A 25,087-nucleotide genomic window follows, 5' to 3' on the forward strand; every position below is an offset into this window, starting at 1 on the left:
TGCGGGAAATGGTAGGTGACTTCATACAAGCCGTAGTTGCTAAGGATTATCATTCGTAGCAGAGTGCGGTGTGAACCGGTGAGACGTAGGAGGGTGCTGCGTAACGAAACATGCGGTATCCAAAGGGTAACGAGAAGGGTGACAGGAAACGGCAATGGAGTGGGAGTGAGTGGGTGGGGAAATACCTCATGTTGCCATGGAGGCAACGGAGCAGGTGCCGATTCTCGATCTGGCAACGTTACGTAAAAATTATGAATTGAAAGGTAGGAACAATGCCTGTGAAGAAATACATAATATTAGTGGGGCGAAGCGTAGTGGCAAGATCGTAGGATGTGCCGTGAATGAAGGGCTTACCTACGGACAACTACTTCCGGATTGAAGGACACGGTAAAGTCTGATGAGAAAAAGTGAAAGAAATCAGGATCCGAGAAATGAGCGGAACAACCAGGTGGCGTGTCCGCAGTGGCGAGGCTTACCTTAATACACTAGAAGAAATGGGTTCCGTGGCCATGCAGGGGACAGTGTGTTCGGACGATGCCGGATCAACTGTGAAGGCGGAGTTGTGATGCTACATAATGTAGGTGTATGCGATCATGTGGGTGGTCACATGGGAAGTCATGTGATCAGTGAGTAGCGCCGTGCAGGTAAAGTGGCGAAAGTACGGAGAATCGTGGCGCCATATTGGAAGGGTGGAGAGGAAGGGGTTAGTTAGATGAAGAGGAAGGTAGCCAGCGAGTTAAGAGGTGGGTAAAAGAAGGGAAGAATGTGAAGGCATACCTTGACAGAAAACGAAAGTAGTATGGATTTTGCAAAGGATATTTGTAAACCGCATACAACAAAAAAATTCAATATATACATATAATTTAAGTGGAACAATACCCATCAGGCAACCCAGTAGTGGGAAACGAATACCATTGTTCACGAAGCCTAGCAACGAGGTATGGTACCCATGAGGGTTCGACCTTGATTAGGTACTGATAGTGTTCCAGTCAGTGTTCAGAAGATTGTAAAATGAATTGAATCCAAAAAGTTCATAATAAAGCGGTCCAGTCCTCAAGGCGATTCAGCCCTCTGTGTATGCTTCCTGTCTTGAGAATCCATTTTAATTCTTCCTTGTTCAGCAGTTGGGCGAGATCAGCGCCCCTGGGTGGGATCTTCATTACAGAAATTACAGTCCAGCGTATTTCATTCTCAGTGTGGCCCTTGGCCTCAAAATGTTCGACCAATGGTGCATTGGGGGTTTTGCATCTTAATCTGCTTCTGTGCTGACAGATTCTTATCCGGATTTTTTGTGTGGTCTGACCTATGTAAATCATATCGCAGGGACATAAGATTGCATAAATCACATTACAGGTGTTACAATTACTGAATTGTTTGTGTGGTTTACGTATATTTCCATATACAAATTCTTAGCAGTCAGTGGTAAAGCTACACACAGAACAATTGCCGCATTTATTATGACCAATCACAGATGGTAAAGACCAATGGTCGTGAAGGGTACCCGTATTTGTGGTACTAGGGAGGGCTGCTCTGACGAAGTGGTCCTTAATGTTCTTGTTTTTCCTAAAAGCAAAGAGAGGTTTCTCCAGGTTAAGTATTCCGGCATTAACTACACTCCAATGCTTAAGAATGCTTTTTCAAAGTTTGTTCGAGGAGAGGGAAAAAGTTGTAACGCATACTATGCGATTCTCTGATTTTTTGTTTTTAGGTTCCAAGAGAGTGTCCCTAGGACAGTACCATGCTCTTTTAAGGGCGTTTCGGATCAATCTTTTGGGATAGCCTCTGGAGGTCAACTTGTTGCTTAATATTTTAGCTTCCCTAAAATAGTCCTCCTTAAGGGTACAGTTGCGTCTGATGCGGAGGTACTGAGAATAGGGAAGAGAGTCTTTAAGAGCTCTGGGATGATTGCTGCTGTATTTCAACAGAGTGTTACGCTCAGTTGGTTTTCTGAAAAGGCTAGTGATTAGATGCCCATCTCTGTGTGTTATATTGAGGTCAAGAAAAGGAATGGATATTTTATTGTGTGTGAGTGTAAATTTCAAACCACCACAGTTGTTGTTCAGCCAGTGAAGGAAATTTTCGAGCATTGTCTGGGTGTCATGCCAAATAAGGAAGATATCGTCTATGTATCGTTTCCAGAGTGACATGGCAGAGAAAAAAGGATTGAGTGGGGCCAGTATACAGTTCGTCTCAAGTGCATTCATGTAGAGGATAGCCAGATTCGGTGCAAAAACTGCTCCCATCGATGTTCCTTTAGTTTGCTGGTAGTAATGCCCGTCAAACAAAAAGAAATTCCTGGTCAGGCAGATCTCAAGGAGTTGCACGATAAAAATAGTGGGAACTGCGTGTGGTCTGATGCGTGTCTCTAAAGTAGTTTCAATGATGAGTAATGCATCTCGTTGGGGGATGTTAGTATATAGAGACTCAACATCAAGAGTGCAAAGTGTATCTGTTGAAGGGTCAAAGATGTGGTTTTCTACCAATGTAATCATCTGCATACTGTCTCTGACATAGTATGGTGTTGATGGGACGAACTCCTTTATGAAAAAGTCTACATATAAGCCAAGTGGCTCTAGAATGGAGCCGCAACCGGAGACGATAGGGCGTCCAGGAGGGTGTTCAGTGTCCTTGTGGATTTTAGGTAGAGTGTAAATAACCGGTATCCGAGGAGCCTTGGCATTCAGAAACTGATATTCGAGTTTAGAAAGGAAGCCTTCATCTAAACCAGATTTGGTGACTTGATGGATGATTTGTTTAAGTTCATTAGTGGGGTTGGTGGGGAGTCTACAGTAATGATCTGTATTCCCTAGTTGTCTTAATATTTCGTTTTTGTAGGTAGTGGTTTCCTGTAGTACTATTCCACCACCTTTATCAGCAGGTTTGATGACTATCGTGTTGTTAGTCTTAAGAGTATGAAGTGCTGATTTTTCTGCCAATGAAATATTGTAAGGAATATAGTGGTGTTCTTTGGCCAGTTGTGATAGGTCATTTAATACCAACTTTTCAAAAGTGGAAATCTCCGGTGGGACCATATTGGCCGACGGGGAGAAAGTGGAAGGAGGCCTTAAAGGAGTGTTGGGTGCTTTGGGTGAAAAGGGATTTAACAGAAAATAGCTATGTAATCTCAGTTTGCGAAAAAATCTAAGGACTTCTGTCTGTAGGTCGAGGAAATTAGTTTTTGTGATGGGTACGAATGAAAGGCCCTTGCTAAGTACAGATAATTCTGAGTCATCTAAGTGGTGTTTAGTGAGATTAAATATAGGAAGTGAGAGATTAGATTGTATCTGAGTGAGGGAGGTAGCGGTGTCCATGTGCTGTGAATGGTCTACCAGCGGTAGTAGTTGCGTCGGGTTTGCCGTTCGCCTGGTTGGTTTTGCCAATGGGCACGCTTCAGACCCCCTCTCCTTGGTGGCTCGTGCTGGCCACGTCCTAAAAAAGAGGCTGAAGGTTGTGGATTAACTGGTGTTCTATTGGCACTACTGGTCCCTCGCCTGGATCAGAACCATCAGAGGATTCCACAGAGGTGTCGGAGAATCCCACTAGAGTTTGTCCTCTATTGAAACGCCCCCAGGGGCAGTTGTTACGTTGGTTATTGTAGGATCGATTGACGTAGAAATCTTTGGTTAGATAGGGGTAAGTACGTTCAGTGGAATAGCTTTTAATATCTTTCTTTACTAATTTCCTCGACCTACAGACAGAAGTCCTTAGATTTTTTCGCAAACTGAGATTACATAGCTATTTTCTGTTAAATCCCTTTTCACCCAAAGCACCCAACACTCCTTTAAGGCCTCCTTCCACTTTCTCCCCGTCGGCCAATATGGTCCCACCGGAGATTTCCACTTTTGAAAAGTTGGTATTAAATGACCTATCACAACTGGCCAAAGAACACCACTATATTCCTTACAATATTTCATTGGCAGAAAAATCAGCCCTTCATACTCTTAAGACTAACAACACGATAGTCATCAAACCTGCTGATAAAGGTGGTGGAATAGTACTACAGGAAACCACTACCTACAAAAACGAAATATTAAGACAACTAGGGAATACAGATCATTACTGTAGACTCCCCACCAACCCCACTAATGAACTTAAACAAATCATCCATCAAGTCACCAAATCTGGTTTAGATGAAGGCTTCCTTTCTAAACTCGAATATCAGTTTCTGAATGCCAAGGCTCCTCGGATACCGGTTATTTACACTCTACCTAAAATCCACAAGGACACTGAACACCCTCCTGGACGCCCTATCGTCTCCGGTTGCGGCTCCATTCTAGAGCCACTTGGCTTATATGTAGACTTTTTCATAAAGGAGTTCGTCCCATCAACACCATACTATGTCAGAGACAGTATGCAGATGATTACATTGGTAGAAAACCACATCTTTGACCCTTCAACAGATACACTTTGCACTCTTGATGTTGAGTCTCTATATACTAACATCCCCCAACGAGATGCATTACTCATCATTGAAACTACTTTAGAGACACGCATCAGACCACACGCAGTTCCCACTATTTTTATCGTGCAACTCCTTGAGATCTGCCTGACCAGGAATTTCTTTTTGTTTGACGGGCATTACTACCAGCAAACTAAAGGAACATCGATGGGAGCAGTTTTTGCACCGAATCTGGCTATCCTCTACATGAATGCACTTGAGACGAACTGTATACTGGCCCCACTCAATCCTTTTTTCTCTGCCATGTCACTCTGGAAACGATACATAGACGATATCTTCCTTATTTGGCATGACACCCAGACAATGCTCGAAAATTTCCTTCACTGGCTGAACAACAACTGTGGTGGTTTGAAATTTACACTCACACACAATAAAATATCCATTCCTTTTCTTGACCTCAATATAACACACAGAGATGGGCATCTAATCACTAGCCTTTTCAGAAAACCAACTGAGCGTAACACTCTGTTGAAATACAGCAGCAATCATCCCAGAGCTCTTAAAGACTCTCTTCCCTATTCTCAGTACCTCCGCATCAGACGCAACTGTACCCTTAAGTAGGACTATTTTAGGGAAGCTAAAATATTAAGCAACAAGTTGACCTCCAGAGGCTATCCCAAAAGATTGATCCGAAACGCCCTTAAAAGAGCATGGTACTGTCCTAGGGACACTCTCTTGGAACCTAAAAACAAAAAATCAGAGAATCGCATAGTATGCGTTACAACTTTTTCCCTCTCCTCGAACAAACTTCGAAAAAGCATTCTTAAGCATTGGAGTGTAGTTAATGCCGGAATACTTAACCTGGAGAAACCTATCTTTGCTTTTAGGAAAAACAAGAACATTAAGGACCACTTCGTCAGAGCAGCCCTCCCTAGTACCACAAATACGGGTACCCTTCACGACCATTGGTCTTTACCATCTGTGATTGGTCATAATAAATGCGGCAATTGTTCTGTGTGTAGCTTTACCACTGACTGCTAAGAATTTGTATATGGAAATATACGTAAACCACACAAACAATTCAGTAATTGTAACACCTGTAATGTGATTTATGCAATCTTATGTCCCTGCGATATGATTTACATAGGTCAGACCACACAAAAAATCCGGATAAGAATCTGTCAGCACAGAAGCAGATTAAGATGCAAAACCCCCAATGCACCATTGGTCGAACATTTTGAGGCCAAGGGCCACACTGAGAATGAAATACGCTGGACTGTAATTTCTGTAATGAAGATCCCACCCAGGGGCGCTGATCTCGCCCAACTGCTGAACAAGGAAGAATTAAAATGGATTCTCAAGACAGGAAGCATACACAGAGGGCTGAATCGCCTTGAGGACTGGACCGCTTTATTATGAACTTTTTGGATTCAATTCATTTTACAATCTTCTGAACACTGACTGGAACACTATCAGTACCTAATCAAGGTCGAACCCTCATGGGTACCATACCTCGTTGCTAGGCTTCGTGAACAATGGTATTCGTTTCCCACTACTGGGTTGCCTGATGGGTATTGTTCCACTTAAATTATATGTATATATTGAATTTTTTTGTTGTATGCGGTTTACAAATATCCTTTGCAAAATCCATACTACTTTCGTTTTCTGTCAAGGTATGCCTTCACATTCTTCCCTTCTTTTACCCACCTCTTAACTCTCTGGCTACCTTCCTCTTCATCTAACTAACCCCTTCCTCTCCACCCTTCCAATATGGCGCCACGATTCTCCGTACTTTCGCCACTTTACCTGCACGGCGCTACTCACTGATCACATGACTTCCCATGTGACCACCCACATGATCGCATACACCTACATTATGTAGCATCACAACTCCGCCTTCACAGTTGATCCGGCATCGTCCGAACACACTGTCCCCTGCATGGCCACGGAACCCATTTCTTCTAGTGTATTAAGGTAAGCCTCGCCACTGCGGACACGCCACCTGGTTGTTCCGCTCATTTCTCGGATCCTGATTTCTTTCACTTTTTCTCATCAAACTTTACCGTGTCCTTCAATCCGGAAGTAGTTGTCCGTAGGTAAGCCCTTCATTCACGGCACATCCTACGATCTTGCCACTACGCTTCGCCCCACTAATATTATGTATTTCTTCACAGGCATTGTTCCTACCTTTCAATTCATAATTTTTACGTAACGTTGCCAGATCGAGAATCGGCACCTGCTCCGTTGCCTCCATGGCAACATGAGGTATTTCCCCACCCACTCACTCCCACTCCATTGCCGTTTCCTGTCACCCTTCTCGTTACCCTTTGGATACCGCATGTTTCGTTACGCAGCACCCTCCTACGTCTCACCGGTTCACACCGCACTCTGCTACGAATGATAATCCTTAGCAACTACGGCTTGTATGAAGTCACCTACCATTTCCCGCATTTTTCCATAGCGTATCTTTCCTTTAAACCGCACTTGTTTCCTTGTAACTTTCCAACTTATGGTTTCCAGTAGACGAATGCACGCTATGTTACTCCTGCATGAGAATGCAAACAGGAACTAGCCCCTGATCTGACGTAGTACCATTTTGATGCTAAATGTTTTGTTTAAATGTAATTATAAATCGATTCATTGTTATTTCTTTTTTTCCCTTTCCTCCCATGTAATTCCTTCCATACCTGCGTTTGTTTTACGTTTGCCTTATTGTCCGATGTTTACTCAGGCATTCTAAATATGGGCAATTTAACTAAATAGTCCTGATGATGATCCTGAATCTCTCTCATAAGGAATGAAACGCCGTCGACTCTGTTGTCCACCCTACACTTTAATATTTCTATATGTAATATAGTGTGAAGGTGGCAATCTGAATACCAGATGTTTCGCTACTCATTATCTCTAAAAAGAAACATCAATGTAATTGCCTGAATGTGTTCTACTATTTGTTGTCAACGTGATATGTAAGTCATAGGATACAGGCTTGTGTCCCACCAAGATTCTACTTGCATTTTCTGGTTCACTGTTAACAACCTCTACTTATTAAAATTGCCATGCCCGGCTGGACATTGGCTATAATATAGTTTCAATTTTGACTATATTCATTTTTTGCTCTACCGTTTTGCTTTCAGGGACCACTGTTTCCTGTAATACGTAATATGTGATGTCATCAGCAGTGCATTGCGGGCGCGCGTTAGCTGAACTAACTATAACGGGGGAATTTCAATGGTTTTGTACGAGTGAAAAGTCCAGCTAACTATAACGCCCCTGAAACCTATGGTTTTTTCAGTGAATATATATATATATATATATATATATATATATATTACCTACTGGCGGTCGCCAGTAGGTAGTTATAGTTAGGACCACGTTTCCATAGGAAAACCTCAACATTCTATTTTGAATAACTTTGGCGCCGGTCGACGAATCCTCGCGAATTTCTCAAAATAGGTGGGGCGCTCCGCTCCGCTCCTACCCTGAAAGTCTCGGGGGGATTCGTCAAGCGGGGGCTGAGATAAAAGGGGGGTCCCAAAACGCGTTTTTCCCATGCATTTTTCCATAGGACCTTTAGAACGAGCTACAGCCCGAACGGCTGAACAGAATTACTCAAAATTTGGCAGAGAGGTAGTCCCTAGGTCAAGGAAGTGCCTTTTGTAGGTTTGGTGTAAATCTGTTCAGTAGATTCTGAGAAAATAGCCTTTAAATCAATATATATATCTGAGCCCGCTTACGGTACGCTTACCGTACGCTTACGGTAAGCGTACGGTGGCGTGCGCGAGCGCGATTCTGATTGGCTCTTAGATCTTAGTAAACATTCGAATCGGCCGAAACCAGGAAGCGGCGGCCGCCATTTTGTGTATTTCACTCTGAAAAAAAAGAGTGAAAACAAGGAAAGGGGGCAATGAGGAGAGTTACAGACCCCCTTACATTTGTGAGGGGGTCAAAGAAGGACTGTAAAGTACAAAGAAAACATTTATTGATTTTAAAAAAAATCACGGGGTACGCGTACGGTAAGCTTACGGTAAGCGTACGGTAGAAAAAAAAAAAAAAAATATGAAAATCAGATTTAAGTGTTTAGATATTAGGGGGCTCTAAAAAGAGCCGTTGTGTTTATGAAATGATTTTTTAGTGGTACCTACAAGTAAGTACCGATGCAGAGTCTAAGGTTCAAGAGGAAGACTCTGTTCCCTTCATCATTGAAGTGCACACCATCTCCTCTATAAATGTCTTGCATGTCATAACGCAAGTTGTTGTGGTAAATGGCACCCATACCATAGTCACGGAGGAAAGCAGAAACAGATTTGTTGACGTGCTTTCTTGCTTTGTCATCGCACCGCATGCCCACCGTGCGCGCACGGCACTAACTGCGTAAAGTGGGCACGCGGTGCGCGAAGCGCACCGCGTGCTCACTGTGCGCGCACGGTGCGCGAAGCGCACCGTGCGCGCACGGAACGAACTGCGTTAAGTGGGCGCGCACGCCACGAATGGCGTAAAGTAACTTAGCATTTAAAAAACCGTACAAATTCACTGAAAAAACCATAGGTTTCACACACGTTATAGTTAGGAATTAGCATTTAAAAAACCTTGCAAATTCACTGAAAAAACCATAGGTTTCACACATGTTATAGTTAGCGGAAATTTTACTGATAAAAAACCAATGAAATTCCCCCGTTATAGTTAGTGCAGGCAACTATAACTCACGCGACCGCAATCTTCTGCTGATGACATATGTGTCTTTATGAAAAAAAAATATTTGTAATATATGTATAGCTAAAAATGTATGGAAGAAGACATGGGCAAATAAGTGTCTAAATACAGTATTAGCATCAGCAGAGGATTGCGGTCGCGTGAGTTATAGTTGCCTGCACTAACTATAACGGGGGAATTTCATTGGTTTTTTATCAGTAAAATTTCCGCTAACTATAACATGTGTGAAACCTATGGTTTTTTCAGTGAATATATATATATATATATATTCCAAATTGCCGATACTTCAAAGTAGAGGATGACGACGCCGTGTCTTGCATAAATACAAAATTTAATGCTCAGCTGTTGGACGCGTTTCGCCTGTCCCGCAGGCTTGTTCACCAACCATTGACAATAAAGTTTGCCACCATTTTAAGACACTCGCTACGTGTCACGTGCACAGAAACTACAATTGCAGTGTATTCGACAACAGACTAGTAGTTTTTTCAAGAGAACATGAAGTCATGTTAAACACTCTTTCAAATCGCAGCTTGATTTAGGGATTAGTTAATAACCCCCATCAATGAAGTTAAAATAAACCAAATACTGAAAGAAAAACAAGCAAAATAGCGCTGGAGAACAATTCACGTTCAATGCGTTATCATTTTGATTCAGAAACCATGATGTTTGGTAGTATCAATATACAATGCTTATTGTATTCTCACTGCGTGACATTGCTGTTTTCATTATTCTCATTATTTTCATTATTTTCATTAATCAAGATCGGTGTGTTGCCCAAGTGGGCCACCATTTCATTGTGATTATGGTATACTAATTGTTAAATTTATCTGCAAATATTAAAATTTACAACAGTGCCACCAAAAAATAAATAAACTTAAAAAATAATATGATAAATGGTTAAAAACGGAAGGGAAAGAAGCTGTATCTATACAATAATCATAGGTGGGTATGCAGGTCTTCCTCAATATTGAGCCCTGTCGGGTTCTTACAATTCAATTTGATTATATATGAAGATTCAAGTCTTCTCAATTGTTTTTCCCTGTTACCCCCTCTTTTGCTGCTCTTAACCGCATCAATTACAAAGTATGTCAAGCCTACTATGCTTTTATTATGAAAGCGCTCAAAATGACGTGCCACAGGGTACGATTTATCACCATTTTTAATCGCTCTCAAATGTTGTAAAACACGCTTGTGCACTGGCAAGATAGTGCTGCCCACGTATCTCAGGCCACAAGGGCACTGAAGTACATAGACAGCAAAATCCGTCTTGCACGTGTAATGGCCTTTGATTTTGAATTCTCTGTTTGTGAAACCTGATGTATACATGGAGGTGTTTGTACCATGAATACAAGCTTTGCATTTTGTACATTTCACAAAACCTTCTTTCTTTATAAGCCACATGGTGGCTGCTGTCTTTGTGGGCGGAGTTTTCAAAACATTGCTCACCAACATTTGCTTAAAGCTCTTTGCTTTTCTAAATGTTATTTGTGTTTTTTTCTTTACTAGTTTACCTAATATAGGTTCACTACAAATCAAGTGCCAATGTTTAGTCAGGATGCTCCTTACTTTTTTATGCTGAATATTGTAAGTGGTTATCATCCTGCAATCATTTTTATTCTTATTTGCATTCTCCAATTTTTTCTTTGTATTGCTTTTGTTAAAGAGAATGTCTTCCCTTGTCCTTCTCTTGGCTTTCATGATAGCCGCTCTAATGCACTCTTCAGGATAGCCTCTTGCCATAAAGCGCGACTGCAGTATTGATAGTTCTTTGTCACAGCTCTCTTGATTACTGCAATTGCGCATTGTTCTTAAGCATTCTCCATAAGGGATGCTCTTAATTAAATTTTGTGGATGGAAGCTTTTGGTATGTAGCAAAGTGTTGCCAGCCGTGGGCTTCCGGTACAGTGCAGTTTCGAGTGTATCATTTTTGATGTAAATAGACAGATCTAAAAAGTTCACATTGGTTTTACTGATGGTGCTGGTGAATTTAAGATTTAAATCATTATTTTGTATTCTTTCAATAAATATCACCAGTGATTCTTCACTACCTTTCCATATGACAAACAAGTCGTCTATGAACCTACTCCAATGCATAACATTGTTCTGCCATTCTTCTGGGTACATTCTTTGGATCACCTGCTCCTCCCACCAGCCCATATGCAAATTAGCAAAGCTGGGGGCGAAGCAGGTGCCCATTGCTGTACCGCATATTTGGTGATATAACTCGTCATTAAAAAGGAAGTAGTTATTTTTAAGGCTGCGGTGATTGTAACCGAGCAGGAGTAGTTGGCTGTTTCAGAGAATCACCGCCCCCCTCAGCGCATCAAAAAGGAAGCATTGAGCACCTGTGAATCGGCCCGTAACCGAAACCTGAAGTGTGACGCATCAACCGGAGAGTCGGAGGACCCGCGGTTTGTTGCAGTAACCCAGGTAAGCGAGGGCTTGCGAAGCGCTGGGGAAAAGGGAAAGCCAGTGACTATCACGTTTCACGAGTATTATACAACAGTGACACTGGCGGTTCTTGCGAAGGCGAGGAGTGACTCGCTTTCAAGTTAAATAAGCTGTAGTACCATGTCAGCTGATGAAGTCAAGGAGAGGGAAGAAGCGGCACTTACAATATTTGATGATTCGCTGCCGAGAACAACAACAAGCACTGTCGCTACAAAGGATGCAGGCAAACAGGATGTCATCTCACGCCTGAAACGGCTGGAAAAACTTAAAAGATCTGAACTGTCTAAGTGGTGGGAGTCCAAATCATTAAAAAAATATTTAGAGGTCAAGCGCATACCAAGAGGCTTGAGGATTTTAGTAGCACCCACATATGAAAATCCAAATCCAAACATGCTTAAGGAATGGGCAGAGAACAACCAAGAGTCATCAGCAAGAATGTTGGCAATCCTAATCAAATATGCCGAAATTGATAGGCAGCAAATCTTAGTAGAAATCGAGCAAATTACAGAATTTCTTGATAAAAAAGTGGATCAAGAATCAGTAACTAAATTCAAGGCTGAGATGAAGGAGAGACTACGCAAACTGGAAGAATCTATAAAAATGAGAAAAGCACAGAAATTTATGCGTGATAAGATAGATTATGAACGTGGCCAAATTTACACCTTTGCCAAAAAGTTTGACACTCTGCGCAGACAAAAAATGAATATAGGTGGTAAACAACCAGTACAAGAAAATTCTGAAATGAGCAGTATTCCTAGCTCTGAGCTCGATACAGATTGTGATGAAGGAACCAGTGGGAGCAATCTGGGATCTGCTCCAACAGTGATTGAAGAGTTTGGTTTTTTAGAGCAGGAGAGGAGGTTCAATCTCCGTCCAAGGCCATTTGTCCACCACGCAAAGCCTCAAAGAGGAAGAGGCAGAGGCAACAGAGGAGGAAAGGCGCGAGGCAATATAGAAAGCGCTGTGAAGCCCAAGACCTAAGCGTAATGAATATAGACGACAAAACTACAATCGTAAACTTGACTGACATTGTATTATCAGATAAAGAGGAGAAAATCTTAAAACTTGGGTTGTCGTTTTGCCCGGAGGAGGATTTTGACTATGTGAGGACACGAGTAGATGTGTTCAAATTCATCCAGACTTTAAAACTGACAAAATACTTCGCCGCCAATGATAAATTAACGCCATCTCGCATTAATGTGAATGTTGAGCATGCAAATGAATTGGTAGTCGATGATATGAACCTAATGCTAGACATGCACTCCCTACAAGAAGAGACTGTATCCAACAATGTTACTTCGATTTTAGAGACCAACATCAGTCAAGCTACCTTAATAGCAGAAGAAGAAGGCCTAAATATTACCAGCAATGATCCTACGTCCTTCAGACCTGTGTCTAAATTCACACCAATAACAGGAAAAGATGCAGTGGACATTTTTAGTGATCTAGTAGTCAATGATTTAAAACATTTGTGTACTAACATGTTTTCTAAACATAAACAAATAACGCAGCAACAACGAGATTATGCTACATTAGTGAAAAAATTGTCAATGAATGCAGATTGTATTGTGTGTAATGCAGATAAGGGCGGTAACGTGGTGCTGTGGAGCAAGCAACAATATCTGCTAGAAGCTTACAAGCAGCTTAACGTCCGTACCAATTATGTGAAAGTCCCTGACACGATTATGTACAACAGCCATGAATGTTATAACTCTAGGTTAAATGAGTGGCATTCTAAGGGTCTTTTAAAGGATGAAGAATTAGCCTTCCTGAAAATTAATAAGCCGGTCATTCCTGTGATGTACCTGATTCCTAAGGTGCACAAAGACCAGGTTAATCCACCTGGCCGGCCAATAATTTCTGCTATTAATAGTGCCTTTGCTAATACATCTAAGTTTGTGGATTCATTCCTTTGCCCTTTAACAAATTGTCTCCCATCCTATATTCAGGATACGGGAGATTTCCTTAAAAAGGTTTACGATCTACCCTGGGAAAATGATTTTCTTTTGGTTAACATAGATGTCACGACGCTCTCTACCAGCATCAGGCATGATGATGGTTTGAATGCTGTCAGACACTTTCTGGGTAATAGACCAGTACAATTTTGGGCACACACTCAAATGCTAATAGAAATGACATCCATTTGCCTTAAAAAATAACGACTTCCTTTTTAATGACGAGTTATATCACCAAATATGCGGTACAGCAATGGGCACCTGCTTCTCCCCCAGCTTTGCTAATTTGCATATGGGCTGGTGGGAGGAGCAGGTGATCCAAAGAATGTACCCAGAAGAATGGCAGAACAATGTTATGCATTGGAGTAGGTTCATAGACGACTTGTTTGTCATATGGAAAGGTAGTGAAGAATCACTGGTGATATTTATTGAAAGAATACAAAATAATGATTTAAATCTTAAATTCACCAGCACCATCAGTAAAACCAATGTGAACTTTTTAGATCTGTCTATTTACATCAAAAATGATAAACTCGAAACTGCACTGTACCGGAAGCCCACGGCTGGCAACACTTTGCTCATGCCAAAAGCTTCCATCCACAAAATTTAATTAAGAGCATCCCTTATGGAGAATGCTTAAGAGCAATGCGCAATTGCAGTAATCAAGAGAGCTGTGACAAAGAACTATCAATACTGCAGTCGCGCTTTATGGCAAGAGGCTATCCTGAAGAGTGCATTAGAGCGGCTATCATGAAAAGCCAAGAGAAGGACAAGGGAAGACATTCTCTTTAACAAAAGCAATACAAAGAAAAAATTGGAGAATGCAAATAAGAATAACAATGATTGCAGGATGATAACCACTTACAATATTCAGCATAAAAAAGTAAGGAGCATCCTGACTAAACATTGGCACTTGATTGGTAGTGAACCTATATTAGGTAAACTAGTAAAGAAAAAACCACAAATAACATTCAGAAAAGCAAAGAGCTTTAAGCAAATGTTGGTGAGCAATGTTTTGAAAACTCCGCCCACAAAGACAGCAGCCACCATGTGGCTTATAAAGAAAGAAGGTTTTGTGAAATGTACAAAATGCAAAGCTTGTATTCATGGTACAAACACCTCCATGTATACATCAGGTTTCACAAACAGAGAATTCAAAAACAAAGGCCATTACACGTGCAAGCGGTATTTTGCTGTCTATGTACTTCAGTGCCCTTGTGGCCAGAGATACGTGGGCAGCACTATCTTGCCAGTGCACAAGCGTGTTTTACAACCTTTGAGAGCGATTAAAAATGGTGATAAATCGTACCCTGTGGCACGTCATTTTGAGCGCTTTCATAATAAAAGCATAGAAGGCTTGACATACTTTGTAATTGATGCGGTTAAGAGCAGCAAAAGAGGGGGTAACAGGGAAAAACAATTGAGAAGACTTGAATCTTCATATATAATCAAATTGAATTGTAAGAACCCGACAGGGCTCAATATTGAGGAAGACCTGCATACCCACCTATGATTATTGTATAGATACAGCTTCTTTCCCTTCCGTTTTTAACCATTTATCATATTATTTTTTAAGTTTATTTATTTTTTGGTAGCACTGTTGTAAATTGTAATATTTGCAGATAAATTCAACAATTAGTATACCATAATCGCAATGAAATGGTGGCCCACTTGGGCAACACACCGATCTTGATTAATGAAAATAATGAAAATAATGAGAATAATGAAAACAGCAATGTCACGCAGTGAGAATACAATAAGCATTGTATATTGATACTACCAAACATCATGGTTTCGGAATCAAAATGATAACGCATTGAACGTGAATTGTTCTCCAGCGCTATTTTGCTTGTTTTTCTTTCAGTATTTGGTTTATTTTAACTTCATTAATGGGGGTTATTAACTAATCCCTAAATCAAGCTGCGATTTGAAAGAGTGTTTAACATGACTTCATGTTCTCTTGAAAAAACTACTAGTCTGTTGTCGAATACACTGCAATTGTAGTTTCTGTGCACGTGACACGTAGCGAGTGTCTTAAAATGGTGGCAAACTTTATTGTCAATGGTTGGTGAACAAGCCTGCGGGACAGGCGAAACGCGTCCAACAGCTGAGCATTACATTTTGTATTTATGCAAGACACGGCGTCGTCATCCTTTACTTTGAAGTATCGGCAATTTGGAAAATTTCACACGGATCGAGCCCGGATGATCCGGACGGACGACGCGCCCTTTGTTTAGGAGCTGCGGTGATTGTAACCGAGCAGGAGTAGTTGGATATATATATATATATATATATATATTCAACCCAACAGTCGCGGGACTCTCTGCCACTTTGTGGCGGCGGGCTCGAGTAAGGTCGCGAACCTCTCATGTAATCCAAAATACTTTCGTCTGTCTTTAGAAAGCCAACTCGAGCCCAAATCCGTGAAGCATGAAGTTATTTATTAAACATGAAGCAAGCAAACCCCTGACGCGTTTCGGTGCAGCCGCACCTTGGTCACGGGTCACCAATATATATACATATGTATGTATGTAGATATATATATATATATATATTTATACACATATATATATATATATATTACCTACTGGGTTAGAATCCAGTTTTCATAGGAAAAGCATTTTTTGATTTGCTAATAACTTTGGCGTCGTTTGACGAATCTTCAAGAAATTCTCCCAATATAAAGTCTATCCAGGTCAGCTCCTATCCAAAAAGTTTGGGGGTGATTCGTCAAGTGGGGGCTGAGAAAAAAGGGGGGTCCCAAAACACATTTTCTCGATGTTAATTTCCATAGAACCTTTTGAGACGGGCTACAGCCTGAACTGCTGAACGGAATTACCCCAAATTTGGCAAAAAGATAGAGCTCGGTTCAGAAAGTGACCTTTTTTTAAAATAGTGTAAATCTGTTCAGTAGTTGCTGAGAAATTAAAAAAATAAAAGTTTTGATATCTAGGGCAGCGGTGGAGTCGCGAACCCTCCCGACCACGAGCTTCATTCTAATTGATGTCCCTTGGCAGTTCGGGCTGGACTGTTCCCATGAGGCACAGGGTCAGACTGATTTGCATATGGCCATGTCTGCACTGGGGTGGCAGAGTGGGCTAAAGAATGGTGATGGATTAAACCCAGATCAGTTGACTGGGGGTGAGTGCTTGCAATGTTCAACACTCCGTCCATCATTTCCTTTGGTTTTCGCTTTGTTCGCCATAAGTTGGCAGGGTATGCTCAGACGTGAGTCCCTTGCTCACTTTGCCACTGGATTCAAGCAAGCCTGGCTGTAGACAGCTGAAATGCCAGAAACCGGTCCTAGGAAGCTTGTTTCCGGTCCAGGGAAGACATGGCTTGGCAGTTCGGGCTGGACTGTTCCCATGAGGCACAGGGTCAGACTGATTTGCATATGGTCATGTCTGAACTGGGGTGGCAGAGTGGGCAAAAAACGGTGATGGATTAAACCCAGATCAGTTGACTGGGGGTGACTGCTTGCAATGTTCAACACTCCGTCCATCATTTTCTTTGGTTTTCGCTTTGTTCCCCATAAGTTGGCAGGGTATGCTCAGACGTGAGTCCCTTGCTCACTTTGCCACTGGATTCAAGCAAGCCTGGCTGAAGACGGCTGAAATGCCAGAAACCGGTCCTAGGAAGCTTGTTTCCGGTCCAGGGAAGACATGGCTTGGCAGTTCGGGCTGGACTGTTCCCATGAGGCACAGGGTCAGACTGATTTGCATATGGCCATGTCTGAACTGGGGTGGCAGAGTGGGCTAAAGAACGGTGATGGATTAAACCCAGATCAGTTGACTGGGGGTGAGTGCTTGCAATGTTCAACACTCCGTCCATCATTTCCTTTGGTTTTCGCTTTGTTCGCCATAAGTTGGCAGGGTATGCTCAGACGTGAGTCCCTTGCTCACTTTGCCACTGGATTCAAGCAAGCCTGGCTGTAGACAGCTGAAATGCCAGAAACCGGTCCTAGGAAGCTTGTTTCCGGTCCAGGGAAGACATGGCTTGGCAGTTCGGGCTGGACTGTTCCCATGAGGCACAGGGTCAGACTGATTTGCATATGGTCATGTCTGAACTGGGGTGGCAGAGTGGGCAAAAAACGGTGATGGATTAAACCCAGATCAGTTGACTTGGGGTGAGTGCTTGCAATGTTCAACACTCCGTCCATCATTTTCTTTGGTTTTCGCTTTGTTCCCCATAAGTTGGCAGGGTATGCTCAGACGTGAGTCCCTTGCTCACTTTGCCACTGGATTCAAGCAAGCCTGGCTGAAGACGGCTGAAATGCCAGAAACCGGTCCTAGGAAGCTTGTTTCCGGTCCAGGGAAGACATGGCTTGGCAGTTCGGGCTGGACTGTTCCCATGAGGCACAGGGTCAGACTGATTTGCATATGGCCATGTCTGAACTGGGGTGGCAGAGTGGGCTAAAGAACGGTGATGGATTAAACCCAGATCAGTTGACTGGGGGTGAGTGCTTGCAATGTTCAACACTCCGTCCATCATTTCCTTTGGTTTTCGCTTTGTTCGCCATAAGTTGGCAGGGTATGCTCAGACGTGAGTCCCTTGCTCACTTTGCCACTGGATTCAAGCAAGCCTGGCTGTAGACAGCTGAAATGCCAGAAACCGGTCCTAGGAAGCTTGTTTCCGGTCCAGGGAAGACATGGCTTGGCAGTTCGGGCTGGACTGTTCCCATGAGGCACAGGGTCAGACTGATTTGCATATGGTCATGTCTGAACTGGGGTGGCAGAGTGGGCAAAAAACGGTGATGGATTAAACCCAGATCAGTTGACTGGGGGTGAGTGCTTGCAATGTTCAACACTCCGTCCATCATTTTCTTTGGTTTTCGCTTTGTTCCCCATAAGTTGGCAGGGTATGCTCAGACGTGAGTCCCTTGCTCACTTTGCCACTGGATTCAAGCAAGCCTGGCTGAAGACGGCTGAAATGCAAGAAACCGGTCCTAGGAAGCTTGTTTCCGGTCCAGGGAAGACATGGCTTGGCAGTTCGGGCTGGACTGTTCCCATGAGGCACAGGGTCAGACTGATTTGCATATGGCCATGTCTGAACTGGGGTGGCAGAGTGGGCTAAAGAACGGTGATGGATTAAACCCAGATCAGTTGACTGGGGGTGAGTGCTTGCAATGTTCAACACTCCATCCATCATTTCCTTTGGTTTTCGCTTCATTCTAATTGGCTGCCATGACCACGAGCTTCATTCTAATTGGCTGTCAACACTCCAAACCAGGAAGTGTTGGCAGCCATCTTGTGACTCGGTAGAAGCGAGTCACCAGAAAACAGAGAAACAAAGATTTAAAACAAGAGAAGGGGGCAGGGTAGAAACACCCTGACTCTCTAGGCCTGCTCAGGGGGTCCCAGAAGGACCCCCAGGACCCAAGAAAGCATTTTTTTAAAAACAAAATTGGCGCAATATGTGCTGGGGTCGCGAATTCTGCAAAAATTGTTTAAAAAACAATGAAGCGCGGGTTCCTGTGTTTTATTTTAATGAGGCCCCCGGGTGGGCTAGGTCCCGGTGGCATTTCTTAAAAAATAATAGCCCCCCCCGGGGACCACCACCTCCCCTGGACTTCCCTCATGTTGGGAGGCGGGGTACGCGGACCCCCTCCTGGAGCCCGTGATAGCCCTGGGGACCGCCACCCCACAGGGCCGGCTCCTGCAGTGTCCCGGGGTGCCCACCCCTGAGACACTGCTGTTTGCTATGTTTGCTATGACCCTGTCATAGCAAACTTGCTTTGGATTTTGGAAGCAAGAGCAGGGAAACCTGCTCTTGCTTCCAAAATCCAAAGCTGATTGCTTTTCCACACGGGGAGCTGCATGTCAGCAGCTCCCCATGTGGAAAAGCAATGCTGGCTCCCGCAGGACGTGGGGAGCCGGCTGGACCGTGGGGGCATTGAGGCTCCCCCCAGGGTCCCCAATGGTGAGGCCAGGCCCCGGGGGATGGGGTCCTCAGGCCGCAATTGGCCACGGGAGGGGGGTTCGACGCGGCCCTCGTCTCGTTTCTTTTTTTAGAAGCTCTCAGCGCGGCACTCGAGTACTTCTTAAGTCTTTAAAACACCGAGGGGTATATTCTGAAGGACACATAACCGAGTTAAGAGCACTTTATCGCAACCAAAATGGTGATAAATTTAATGCACCATTCACAAGCTGGAGCAAACAGCCCATATCACCAGTTTACCAGCGATAGCAGTCTCAAAAAGCATTGTCATGGATGACCCCGGCAAATGCGGAAACAAGCCTCTCTGCTCACCTTCCGCCACTGGCGTTTGTGTAAGAGGGACCACCACATGCCGAAGCAACCTCCTCAGCTGTTGCGTACACGCGGTCAAGCCGAGTTCACAATTCAGTGTGGGTGTTGATTGCCAGGATGGCCACGCATCATCGCAGACAAAAAGCAAGATAAGATTGTGCGTCATGCATCCATCAAAGGAGAGAGAGAGAGAAAGAGTGAGAGAGAAAGAAAGAAGGAGTGAGAGGAAGACAGAAAGAAAGAGAGAGAGGAAGAGAGAGAGAAATAGTGAGAGAGAGGAAGAGAGAGAGAAAGAGAGAAACAGTGTGAGAAAGAGGAAGAGAGAAACTGAGGAAGAGTGGGAGAGAGAGAGAAAGAGAGAGAGAAAGAGTGAGAAAGAGGAAGAGAGAGAGAAAGAGAGAAACAGTGTGAGAGGGAGGAAGAGATAGAGGGAGAGAAAGGAAGAGATGGAGAGGGACAGTGAGTGCCCACACTGTGGACAAAACCCTCACAGCTCACATTTCCACCACCGATATGTCTCCAACCACGTGCCGGGACATAGTGGAGCCCTCAAACTCACTCATCTGAAACATAGTACAGAAACAGTAATGGCAGAGTACCTATGACTACACATTCCTAAATCGTTGTCCCGCCTTTGTGCAGCCAGGCTGCTGCACCCCATCCACTTCCACTGCCTAAGAGGTGTCTGCCCGCCGCTGAGCACCGAGGCTGCTGCACCCCATCCACTCCCTCTTCCCAGAGGTGTCTGCCCGCCCCTGTGCACCAAGGCCTCACTGCTCACCTTTCCGCGGACAGGGCATCCTCCACATCACAAAGCCCCACTCCGCAGGCCACCAGGTCTCACATTTGGTGCTGCATCTTGATTTTATGGTAGAGGACCTACTAGTGTACCCGCCATCATCGCAAGTTGCACACCCGCTCAGCCCTTGTGGTGCACTAACTCTGTGACCAGTGAGGCCACGCCATGTGGCGGTAGGCCCCCGCTGGTCGATGACTCAGGCCTACACTGCGGTCCAGCAGGGCACACAAAACCTGACCTGTGCCCCTACCTCAGTGCATCGAAAGTCACTGTCCCGTGGCAGTGTGCCTGTGCCGGGTGCAGTGCATCCGGTGCACCAAGTCTGAAATGGAAATGGCATGGAGCACGTGCGCCCAGTCCTTTTTATTGGCAGGGTCACGTGTCCTGTGACGCCTGTGCCTGATGGGTGTGGTGTGGGTGTAAACCAGCCATCAGGGAGTGGCAGTAGCGTACTGACAACTAGCCCTGAGAGCAGCAGATCATTACAATGAAAATCTGGGCCATGTAGCATTGCTGTCCCTCCCTGTATGCATAAGCGGATTGGGCTGGCCTGGCGTATGCCAGTCCTGCATGAGGCTGTGAACAATGACTCCAGAGCTCTGGGTGTGTTCCATCCTGGGCTGTATGAGGAATCAACTTATGCGGGTGTCCCTGTTGTAGTGCTGCCGCCGCCCGGGCGGCAAGCACCAATTTGTCACCCTGTGACCCAAGTCCTAAAACATGGCCAACATAGAAGGTAGGGGGATCACTGATCCCCTGATAACTGATATTTCCACACATGAAAGATCGTGCACATGACATATCTGTGTGGATATGAATGTTTATTGCACATTCAGTGGAGTTTTGCAGCTGTAGCAATACAGGGCCATGCAAAGCCCAAATTTCCGTTTTTGGCACATGGAGGGCAGCCAATTAGAGCCAAGCTCGTGCTCGGGGGTTAGGCTCCACCAACATATGTACTAATCCAATCATTCCGTCAATTCCGAAGCACTTAATTCACTATACACTCTCCTTGCAGTACTCTAATGATCAAGTCTCTACCTATTCTACCTATATACTTATACAATGACCGAGACAAAGTTACATAACCGAAGTTTTCTCCACTGCCATAGATAACATGGTTGCGAGCGCTGTCCACAGCAGAATGTAATGTGGTAGGGCCCAGGGGCAGCATCATGCATACATAATGAACACACGGACACAGTTAGATAGATAGTGGAACTGGGTATGGGCTCGTGCGCTCGGCCCCTTTTTATTACCAGGGTCACACGTCCAGTGACATCTGTGCTGGATACGTGTGGGGTGAGTGTAAGCCAGCCCTCAGGGAATGGTTGGTGATGGCAACAAGTACAACAGTAATTATTGGATCACACACAGAGATTCAATCATAAAGGGTCCATGACTTGTGCTGCACTAAGTTAGGGGCACCAGATGTGAAATAATACACAAAAGAATCTATCGTAAAGGGTTCATGACATGTGGTACACTGAGGTAGTGGCAGCAGATCTTAAATCATACACAAAATATTCTATCATAAAGGGTCCATGAGTTGTGGTGCACTGAGGTAGGGGCATCAGAAGCATTCCGTGTGTGCACAGCTAGCGATGATGCGTGGTCCGGGAGGGCCGCACTGGTAGCAATGTCTGTTGCCTACTGGACTGCGTCATCTGCAATCGCAACTCGATCTGAATTGTGAGCCCCGGAGTCCGCAATGTAGATGGAAGGCAGTAGTCAGCACAGACATCGAGGAATGCTTTTAGTCACTTCCTCTTGACAAAATCCGAGGACACGGAGTACAATTCTGTCTGCAATTAATAAACCATGTCTTAATGTAAATTGTGAGCTCTGCTGACCGCAGTGTAGGTAGAAGGCAGTAGTGTGTACAGACATAACTCTGTGGTGCTGTGCTGCTGTGTTTGCAGGGTGCCTGTGTCGAGGAGGCCCGCGGTCATGGTGGCAGCCACATGGCAGGGTGAGGGCCGCCGCTCTGGCAGACGTGTTGGCCTTTACACAAGTGAACCACGCCCAGAGCCCCGGCCTATTTATTCACACTTCTACGCTGGAGTGGTGTACATTGGAGCAGCCCACTGCGCTTCCGCTTACAGGGGAGGACGACACAGTTACATGACTGTGATCTTCCCCACTGCCTGAGGTAACATGGTTGCGTACACTGTCCACAGCACTACAAGCACCAGCAGTATATGTACACATGGACAGGTTTATGCTCTGCATAGTGAGGTCTGTCCAGCACATCACCGCTACACTTGGTATTGTGTGCATTATTATGGGTGGGTGACTTGCGACCTTCACACATGTTTGGTTGCCAAATCTCGCAACATTCAGCTATTGTGTGGCTGAGGAGCCATGCCGTTTTTGGTTGTTTCGCTGTCCGGTTGTGCGCTGCCTTGTGGTAGTAGGGGGGGTGGTCCAGGGGGTGGTGCTGAGGGTGGTGGCAGTGGGTTTTGTGGCCTTCTAGGGTGTGGGAGGTGCATGATCAGTAGCTCTATGACATGTGTTGGTCTTCAGATGTGAATCTGGGCTGGGCTCCCTTTCACACTGTAGGTAGTCAACCTAGTTTACACCAGTAAAAGGCAGATGTTACATTCCTTCTTCTATCGCCTTTTTTGTGGATCGCCCAGCAGATTTTGCTGATCTTGAAAATATCGGGAAGTGGTGTTTTTGTGTTATTTTTGTATAGGAACGCCTACTCTGCATATTATTAGCGTTAGTTTTTGCTCTCATTTGTGGTGATTTTTTTTGGTGAAGCTATTGCTGGAAAACTGGCGATATTGGCTGTTTTCACCAGGTTGAGAATAGAATGATCATTGAAAATCACTGAAAAAGCTATAGGTTTAATGAACATTATAATTAGAAATTAGCATTTACAAGGCCTTTGAAATTCACTGAAAAAACCATATGTTTCACGGACGTTATAGTTAGAAATTAGCATTTAAAAAACCTTAGAAATTCAGCCAAAAAAACCATAGGTTTCAGGGACGTTATAGTTAGTTGAACATTTTACTCGTACAAAACCAGAGAAATTCGAACATTATAGTTAGTAGAGCTAACTATAACTCGCGCCCTCGCAATGCACTGCTGATGACGTCACATATTATATCACTCATGACATGGTCAGTGACATCACTGATGACATCACTGATAACATCTCAAATGACATCACTGATGACATCATCCACGTGATAATCTGATGCACCTCCTCACACCCTAATATAACCTTTGATACACCCACTCTAAAATGCAAACTACCATTTTCGAAACGATAGACACATCAATAGCAGTTACTATATACCCACTGACTAATTCCTAGCTATACACACACATTCATTCATTTACCCATACAGTTACTCATACATGCAGTCACTTATCAATACAGTACTATTATATGTACTCATACGCCTATACAAACACTCATACACCGTCACTCATCCATAGAGTTATTGACACACCTAGCTAGTCATGGAAAGAATCAATAACACTACCATTTACTCACCTTCTAACCTATTCATACAGATACTAACATATACTTATGCTCTTATACAATCAATGACACAAGCACACACTCATTTATACAGCCACTCACACAATTACTCACTCTCACATAGTCATTTATATAATCCAACACTCACATATACTGCCTTTCACATATATAGTTACTCGCACATATACTAGTGAGACATACATTCACTCACCAACACACTGATACACACACTCACTCACCTATACAGCTATTTCCACATGCACTATTGAACCCATACACCCAGTAAATTATCCACTCAGACATGTAGGCAGAAAGTCATGCACCGCCCACCCGCCAACACACACAAGCACCAAGGCAACCATACAGATACTCATGCAACTAATAAGTAACCCATATAGACAGTCATGTACCTAATCATCAACCCATGCAGCAGCTTACACGACAACTGAGAGACTGATACAGACATTCACACAGTTTAGTCACTCACCCATGCATTCAGTAAGACACATTTAGTCACTAACTTATAGGCAGTCACACACCTATTAAATCCTCCACCCATACACTTATACACCAACTCATTCTTCAATACACCTTGGCATTAACATATATAAAATATATTTAAACTTTACAGAAACACATATTCACTGGATGATGTCATCAGTGATGTCATTTGAGATGTCATCAGTGATGTCATCAGTGATGTCACTGACCATGTCATGAGTGATGTAATATGTGACATCATCAGCAGTTCATTGGGGGCGCGAGTTATAGTTAGCTCTACTAACTATAACGTTCAAATTTCTCTGGTTTTGTACAAGTGAAATGTCCAACTAACTATAATGTCCCTGAAACCTATGTTTTTTTCAGTGAATTTCTATGGTTTTTTAAATGTTAATTTCTAACTATAACGTCCCTGAAACCTATGGTTTTTTCAGTGAATATATATTATATATATTATCTACTGGCGGTCGCCAGTAGATAGTTATAGTTAGGACCGTGTTTCCATAGGAAATCCGCAACATTCT

The sequence above is a fragment of the Triturus cristatus genome, chromosome 4_1, assembly GCF_964204655.1.
Source record: "Triturus cristatus chromosome 4_1, aTriCri1.1, whole genome shotgun sequence".
Taxonomy (NCBI): domain Eukaryota; kingdom Metazoa; phylum Chordata; class Amphibia; order Caudata; family Salamandridae; genus Triturus; species Triturus cristatus.